The sequence below is a fragment of the Equus przewalskii genome, chromosome 2, assembly GCF_037783145.1.
Source record: "Equus przewalskii isolate Varuska chromosome 2, EquPr2, whole genome shotgun sequence".
NCBI classification, from domain to species: Eukaryota; Metazoa; Chordata; class Mammalia; order Perissodactyla; family Equidae; genus Equus; species Equus przewalskii.
This window is the reverse complement of record NC_091832.1, coordinates 69,416,578-69,425,739: the sequence shown is the minus strand read 5'-3', so window position 1 is coordinate 69,425,739 and position 9,162 is coordinate 69,416,578. Positions and strand designations below refer to the sequence as shown.

General features: G+C 38.8%; 1 long non-coding RNA gene across 2 annotated transcripts in view; it reads right to left on the bottom strand.

The window, feature by feature from the left end:
- Window positions 1–778: 778 nt before the first annotated feature.
- The window catches only part of LOC103562882 (uncharacterized), a 38,852-nt gene continuing 30,468 nt past the window's right edge, over window positions 779–9,162 (bottom strand). For both annotated transcript variants that reach the window (XR_011536901.1, XR_011536902.1), the window contains 2 exons: window positions 7,799–8,154; window positions 779–4,549 (listed from right to left, as the gene is read on the bottom strand). This is a non-coding gene — a long non-coding RNA (uncharacterized lncRNA). The remainder of the gene's footprint in view (window positions 4,550–7,798; window positions 8,155–9,162) is intronic.

Below are 9,162 nucleotides of genomic sequence, written 5' to 3'. Positions count from 1 at the left end.
ATTTTTGGTCACAATTTTAGCTTCTTAAAATCTAAAAAGAAAACATTTTTAAAACCTAATAGAAAGATTTCTGAGAAATAATTTCAGTGCACGTTAAATACACTAAAACCATTTAGGCATACAGGAAAGGAGATTTCACTGCCTGGATTAAATTAAGAGTTGCCTTAAAAATACATATTTTAATACATAAAATATATTTTCAGATTGTTATTCAGCTTAAGTACATGTTTATAATATCATTGCTTGAAAAGTGAAACTAATAAATTCTTTCATAATTCAAGCTGAGAAAAATACTAAAACAGCAAAAAAAAAATGGTCATAAAATGAAATATGTAGGTGGTGGCTGATTTATGTCTTTTTCAGTCTTTTAGCTATTTCAGATGACTTGCAGTTTAATAATTTAGTTTAATAGCAACAATTAAACTCTTTCTCTAAGTATCCAATTTCTTTTTGACCATGTCACTTCCATGTGTTCTCTTAGATATGAGTTAACAAGACAAATGAGCCCAGAAACTATGAGTACGCTGCAAGGGAAAATGCTCCTGGAGAACATCTGCTTTGGGTAAAGCAATTAAATTACAAAGATCCTGGTGGTGTGGTCAGGATTCTTTTCAAGAGAAGAGCAAGAAGCAAAAGAGGGCAGTGGGAACCCCTGACACCCTCCTTCCTTACGGAATTTTATTATCAGCAATGAAGGGGCCAAGAAAAATCTGTCTTCTTTTGTTTTCCTTTGTATCAATTTCCTCTTCTGAAATAAGGAAGTCTAAACAAAGTGGTCTAACTTTTGAAATTATATATATATATTTTGAAATTACATATATGTAACATATACATAATACATACACACAATATATACACATATATACATAATGCATATACAATATACACACATATACATGGTATATCTATCTGTACACACATATACACACACACGTATTCCAGTTTTAGGTCTATTTAGATGTATTCTCTGAACAGTAAAATCTACCTTAGAGATATTATAGAGACTGTCAATTTTCCTGAGATTTCCATGCCTATTTTAATCTGTAGAGTGATTGAACATCATTCTTATGAACATGTGGGCTCAGGATCAGTGCTTCACCTATATACCTCCAAGACCAACAGTGAAAAGCTTTCTAATCAGGCTTATGTGGGGCAAAGGCTGGTGTAGGAAGTAACATGAAGTAGACTGTGATTTGTGGAGAAATAGTGGCTCATATTAAAAAACAAGATTATAGGAGAAATCAGCTATTATACCATCTGTTTAGATACCCTTCTTAGCATCATTAAAACTTTGATGGAATAACATTTGTGGGATTCATTAACATTTTTCTTTAGTGATAGTGTTTGAGATAGTAAACATTCAGAATTGAAGGCATTTGTCACACCCACTAGGATGGGCAGGCAGGAGCCAGGAGCACACAGTGGCATCACAGCCTTCAGTAGGTTGGCAGGAGTGCCCACGTTAGTTCTCTTTCTCTTTGGTTACCCAGTTGCCTCTCAGGTCTAGACATGAACCAAGAACAACTCTTTCTGGTCAGAGATGAAGAGAAGGAAGCAAGGGACATCTTATGATACTATTCTGAATGAAATGAAAAAATGTGGGCTGTATGACAAGCTAAGCACTTTCAAAATATGGATTAATAGAATGAAGCCAGTCGTAGATGGGATGTCTCTCAACATGTACTTCAAGGTCTACCAGTGGGCTGTGGACTGAAGGACTTAAAAAAGATCCAGACATGCAAGTTGTTTCATTTGTTCTTACAGGTAAGTGGTCCTAAAGTTCTTGGACTTCTATTTTTTTGTATAATTAAAGGTAACTTACTAAAACTAAAAAGCATTGCTGACAGTTGCTAACATTGGGTTTGCAGACACTAAAATGAACATGCTACTAAAGTTTGCTGAAGACTTTAATTCCAACGTCTTACTAGAATTCCAGTGATTTGACAATGTTATAAAACCTCTTGTACAGAGAGTAGAGATAAGGAGTGGTAAAAGTCAAGATTTGAAAACATATCTCCCACTAGCAAGTGCTCTTTATACGTCATTCAGCTGAATAATAGTTTGGATCATGAGGGTTTCAAATACCTTCATAGACTGGAAGGGGATGACAAATCTAAGAGGAAATTTAATTAGGAACAAAAATTACACAATTTTAGACTTCATTTTGAAATATCAGCTGAAAACATAGAATTAGGGACTCTCTGCTTTACATATATGCATGAGAAACAATTTCAAACTTTAGGAGGGACATTGATGAACTTGAGTTTGTGCAGGGAGCAGTGAACGGTCTGGGCAACACGTAGAGTTAAAAGAACTGGAAATGTGTGACCCAGAGAAGAAAGGATTTAGAGTAAATGAAATAGTTGTCCGATGGAAGAGGGATCCTTTATTCTATAGAGTTCCGTGGCTTCATCTGCAGAAACACAAAGAAGAAATATGTTAGACAATTACATAAAAGAGGACGCTTTCTTCTGCATCTCAGCTTCCTACTCTGAAAGAGGATAAAAATATTGATCCTTATACCAGGAAACATCTAATTAGTGTGTGAAATCTTTGGATCATATAGTGGAGGTTGTAACATACGTCCCATTCCCCCCCTTTAGAATGAAGGACTACTTATCCTGGCTGCCAAGAGTGCTGCTGAAGGACAGTTCTTACCTTTTTAGAAAGTTGTAGCAATGGTACATCTGGGATTAGGCACATGCAGGGCTGGCGGGCACAAGTGAGCTGCATAAGTAGGTAGTCCAGAACACTGGGAGCCCCATGTTATCTACCATTGATATCCCGGTGCCTCTCCCTCCACTCACTCCTATAGCTACATTAGGGGACCCACCTTACAACAAAGGAAATGAGACAATGGGCACATGACCATAAGATCTAGCGATTGTATCCCATACCACACCCTCCGGAAGCTGTTGGGTTGAGAGAGTGATAAGAAGATTGTGGCAGGCACAGCTGAGGCACCAGGTTGGTACGCCACCAACTTAACCATTCAGGATGCAGTATAGACTCTAAATCAACGATTGTTATATGGTGGTGTGTCCCCAGTGGATAGAATTCAGGAATTTGGGAACCTTCACTCTCTCTTATCCTCTTGGAGAATTTGTGCTTCCATTCACTGAATCTCCTGGGCTCTGTGGGTTTAGAGGTCTTGGTTCCCAAGAGGGGAATGTTTCCAGCAGGGGACATAGCATGCATCCCACTAAACTTAAAGCTACATCCTCCCCAGGCACTTCAGGATCCTCAGGCCAAGGGACCAGTAGGCAAAAAGAGGAGTTACCATCATGGCAGAAATAACTGACCATAATCATCAGGGAGAGGGGCAGCTGTTGGTACACAATAGGGGCAGGGAGGAATGTGTTTGACACTCAGGTCATCAATTTGGACACCCCTTGACCAATTTCGATGGTAAATGGATATATGCTGCAATCTGGCCTGAGAACAGCATGAGGACTCAGGGCTCAGATAACTCAGGGATGAGAGTTGAGGTCATGTCAACAAGTCAGCCACCCAGGTCAGCAGACGTGATAGCTGAGAGTGAGCAGTACCTGGAATGGACAGAAGAGGAAGGAGACAATGAGTGTCAGTTGTGGCTTTGAGACCAGCAAAGGGGTCTATAGTCAGTCCCGTTATCTTTCCTTTTTTAAGTTTTCCCCAGGAAAAGTGTATCAGAATCATGGAGGAGCTGCTCTAGGAACGTCACTCTCCCCTCACACTCCAACACCACCTCCTAGTCCATGTAACTAATGTCTTTCACCTGAAATAGTCTTTACCTTGTCTCTGCTTCCACTCTTGGGTCCTACATTATTCACCACATAACAGCTAGAGTGAATTTTTGACAACATAAATCAATCATGTTATTGTTCTGCTGAAAAGACTCCAAAGGTTTCCCATTGTCCTCAAAATAAACTTCAAGTTCATGGCCCCAGGCTACACAGAACTTATCTCCTCCTACCTCTCTCCCTCTAGCTCACGCTGGCTGGCCACGTTAGCTTCACTCTTTCTTGAGCACATCGAACTCCTTCCCACATCGGGAGCTTGCTTTAGCCTATCGTCCCTTCTGCTTGGACCGTACTTTCTCCTGATCTTCACATGGCTGGTGGGTTCACTTCCTTCAGGTCCTTGAACAGATGTCACTTCCTCAGAGAGGTCTTTCCAGACCACTCTAGCTGAAATACCCCACCTCATCCATCACAACCTAATTGCTTAGGTTGCTTTAATTTTTTTCAATGTACATGAAACATTGTACATGTAACACTTTCTCATGAGACAGTTATTTAAGTATTAACTTGTTATTTAGGTATTACTTGCTGTTGAGGTAATATTGTCAGAATCCCCACTCTGTGTGAGCTTCATGAAGACGAGTCCTTTTCCTCTCTCATTTATCTTTACATCTCTAGCACGTAGCACACCGTTCAGCAGGTATTAAGTGCTCAGTAATGATTTGTTGAATTAATGAATGATGCAGACATTTATTAAATGTTGACCAACCGATCGTTTCATTGAACCTGTTGCCTTCTTTTGTGGTGAATTTGGTTTCTTTTTCGATCTAAGAATAAACCAAAAATAGGGACCATTCTTAAAGATATTGCGAACAAAAGATCGTTATATTCTTTATATTTTAAAGAAAGGGTGCTATTTACATGGCTCGGTTATACTGTCTATTGCTCTGAAGAAAATTGCTCTTGAGCTCACTTTAGTAAGAGTGTTTGATCTGCCTGGCCCAGATTTTAATTATAAACTTCCAGATGAGTCATTCTTTCTTTGGGAACATTTATCCTACCTGTTTCCACCACTTCCTCGGGGGAGGTTAATCTAAATTCTGATAATGCCAAGAAGGGCAGAACTTGAGTTTTGTTCTTATTATTAACAAGTTTAAATGAGTTCTTTTGAAGGTTTCCTTTTATTTGAAACACATTAATTGTGACTTTTTAAATTGAAGTCAGCCATTAATACATAATTCAGAGTACTGACGTCACTGTTCTCTTTCTCAATGGTACAGACAAAGCACTTTGTAAAGCAAAGCCTGGCCTATTGTTACAGTAAAGTTCATGAGCATTCAAGCCTAATATTTTGAAAGCAATCTTTTAAGTCACTAGAGACACTGTCCTACCTTTGTATGCAGAAGAACTTGTTGATTTACATTTTATTTAAACAAAAGGAGTTGATGAAATGTCCAGCTAATCGACCTGAGAGTTCTTTTATTTTCGTTTTGTCAGAAGTCAGGACTACTTTGCATTCAATTTAGATATTAAATGACATTTCTCAGGAACATTCAGAATTAGAGACAATTGCAAAAATAAAATTGGAAATGAGCCTGCAGTTCCCTCAGTTGGAGATTTGGGGGCGTGGTGGGTAAGATGAAGTACTATTTTCAGGTGACTCACATGACCTAACAGCACAGCTTCTCTGCTTTCTCCCCCTTGAAAGGCAAGATCCTTTCTCAGACATAGGAGGACCTGTTAAACTTCACCTCAAGACAGCCTACAAGGGGCAATGTGTGTTCACCTTCTGCAGTAGACAGAATAATGGCCCACAAAGATTCCATGTCCTAAAACCCTAAACCTGTGAATATGTTAACTTATGCGGGAAAAGCTAGTTTGCAGATGTGATTAAGTTAAGAACCTTGCGATGGGGAGGTTATCCTTGATTATCCAGGTAGGTCTAGTGTAATCATAAGGGTCCTGATGAGAAGGATGCAAGAGGAGTCAGAGTCAGAAAAGAAGGCAATGAGACAACATGAGCAGTGGTTGGAGTGATATGGCCACAAGCCAAGGAATGCTGACATCCTCTAGAAACAGGAAAAGGCAAGGAACAGATTCTCCTCTGAAGGCTCCAGAAGTAACAAGCCATGCAGACACCTTGATTTTAGGGACTTTGGACTTCTAGAGCTGAAAAAGAATAAAGTATGTGTTGTTTTAAGCCACTAAGTTTGTGGTAATTTTTTACGGCAGCAACAGGAAACTAATACACTTACATTATCTTGACTAAAGCTAGGGTGGAACACGTGTTTAATAGTCCCCTAAAAGCTGCTCTGCCTGGGTGGGTGGCCAGGAAAAGCCTCCCTGTTGTGGTTAACATGTCAGGTTTGCAAATAGGGGTGATGCTAATTTATCTGCTCAATAAGATAATTAGTGAGTACCTAGCACGCTGTAGGAATAACTGTAGGTACGAGGGTTACTGCAGCAAAAATACATCCTAATGTCAGGGGCCCTACCCATTAAATATTTGCCTGCAGCTCCTCCTCTCGGTTTTGGTATAAAATAAAAGCTCTTTGGACTGTGGTTTTGAGGATACATGATACAAGTGAGTAGAGATCCACTTCAAATTACAAGTTCAGTTTAAGCTTAAGCACTCTTTATATCTTAATTCTTTTCTTTATCTATTCAAATCTAGTGCAATGATTCTTGAGCAAAAGGCATAATCCCACAGAAGGCATAGCAAAATCTCAAGAGGTACATGTGTAATTTGAGTAAGGCCACTTTAGAATGGCCATTGCTTTAATTCTTGTTATATTATTTCATACTTTTTGAATTTTCAAATGAAATTAAATGAGAACATGAGACTTAAGGTTGAGAAAGTCTGATTTAGAGTCACTGAGGTCTGTCAATTTTTCCTGGGAAATTCCCCCCCATATCTTATTTTTACTCTTTGCTATTACTGTGACAGCATCTTATTGCATTATATTGACTTCCTCAACCACGCCGTTATTTCCGCCATGATTAGCACCATGCCTTAGTCATCCATGTACTCCACAACTAGTATAGAGTTTACTGTTTAGTATATGCTTGATACATGCTTAATAAATTTGAATTCCTGTTCTGAAATTTTCCACATTCTTTGCCTAATATTTTATAATTCCCAGAGTACTTTTCACAATGCTGATGCCAGCAAGGCATTCAGTACTTCTGGTCAACCAATGAATTATTTGGCTAAACTATAGTTATACCCTTGTATCCTGTATCAATTTTATCTTTAGGTTATTTGATTAATCCTCATTGATTATTTTTATTAAACTTTTTTTTCTGCAGTGCTAATTGAAGAGTTGTTAGAAATAATTAAATTACACGTTTATAAAATTAATTTCTTATCTTATTGGCTAGTGGTTAGGGTTTTTTTTGTATTTTGTGCTTCATAAATCATTAAATTAATATGAAAATATTTATTTCCTTGTTCTTTGACTTCTTTCCTCTCAATTTTGTCTTCCACCCTCCTCCAAGTGTGGTAATTTTCTCCTTTTAAATGTTTTGATTTCTAAATGACTCTATCCCTTAATGTATTTACATCTTATTTTATCTGTAAACTATAATGTTAATTTGAAACCTAGACTCTTCCAGGTAAAATAATCACTTACAATCTTACTAATATCGCTGTTATAAAATATTATATTAATGAAAAAATTTCAATATAATTCATCATGGAACAGTAATTTTCTTTGAATTGCTAACTGATTCACCACCCATACCCCCAGTGTCTCAGTCCAGATAGAGCAAGAGCCAGAAAGAGCTCTTTATCTCTTCCTTAAGTATCTAAAAAATAAAAACCAAAACCTTCACTGGGAAAGATCACTACTCCCATTGGATTTTTAAGCCAAATGGTTATAATTTAGAAAAATCAAATTTTGTGACTTCTTTACAGACTAAGTTCTGTGGTTTTGTCTGAAAATAGGTAACTTTGAGATGGTACAATATAGTACTTTAAAAACAGACTCTCTTATTAGCTGACAGAGCGCTTTCCAAATAGCCATCAAAGCTAATTATACCTGAAAAATGCATTTACTTTTTAAAGTATTACTTACCTTGATTACTCATAAATTTTTTTTGTTGCTGCTTCTGAGAGAAGTCTATTCTTTCTGTAGTGAAAGTTCATAGCACATAGCAGCGCAATAATTTTATCTCTTTTACTCATAAAATAATTGCTGAATGGGAAAACACAATCCCATTGAAGGAAAAAAAGGAAAGACATTTTTGGGGCTGGCCTTGTGGCCGAGTGGTTAAGTTCACGCACTCCGCTGCAGGTGGCCCAGTGTTTCACTGGTTCAAATCCTGGGCATGGACATGGCACTGCTCATCAAAACACGCTGAGGTAGTGTCCCACATGCCACAACTAGAAGGACCCACAACGAAGAATATAATACAACTATGTACTGGGGGGCTTTAGGGAGAAAAAGGAAAAAGATAAAATCATTAAAAAAAAAAAGGAAAGACATTTTTCAGTAATTCTGTCTATGATGTTAGCAAGATGGCAGAATAGGAAATCCAGCGCTTTCCCCACAAAAACTCCCATAAAACAACATTTGGGCCAAAAACCTTTATGACAACTCCATAATCCAGTCAAAGAGTTGCAACACCTCAGATGAGAACTAAATCAAGAAAAACACTTTGAAATGGTTAAGTAGAGCAGTTTCACTTTACCTATGTCAGCCCCTCCCCCAAGCCAGCACAGCTGAGTGCTGAATGCTGAGAGAGATCCATCCTGCCAGCAATTTCCTCCTCAGAGGAACGAGTAGAGTAGACGAAGCATGAATATGAAATCCCCAGTCATTCAGGGTGCTGCCAAAGAGACCTACTTCTGTTTCACTGCACTCAGAGCACTGAGGCAACCAACATAGTTAGTACTCCCAGGCAGTGAAGAACAAAGAAAAGGGGCAGCGTCTCTCAGCATTCTGTATGGTATTACAGGACTGAGAGAAGGTGGACAGCCCTGAGACATCTCCTTCAGGGAGAGAAGTGGAACTTGTATTCAGCCTCATGGCATTCCAGTGCACTCCCCTAGGGAAAAAGGGCAGGCAGCTCTCAACAGCCTGACCTCCTCTGCAGGATTGAGAGAAGGTGCACAATCCTGATATTTCTCCTTCAGGAGGAAGGAAGAGAAGTGGAGCTGACATCCATCATTTGGGCATTTCAGTGCACTGCCCTGTGGAAAAGGGGCGAGTGGCTCTCAGCAGATGGAGCAGCTCTGTGGACTAGGGAGAAGGCACACAATGTAGAATTTTCTCTTTCAGGAGGAAAGGACATAAATAGAGCTTGGACCAAACATCCCAGAATTTCAGTGCACTGAAAAGGGGTAAGAGGGTTATAGTGGCCTGTGTGGCTCTGTGAGATTGGGAAAAAGCATAAAACTTTGAGACCTCTCTCCTAGGAGGAAGGAAGAGGAGTGCAG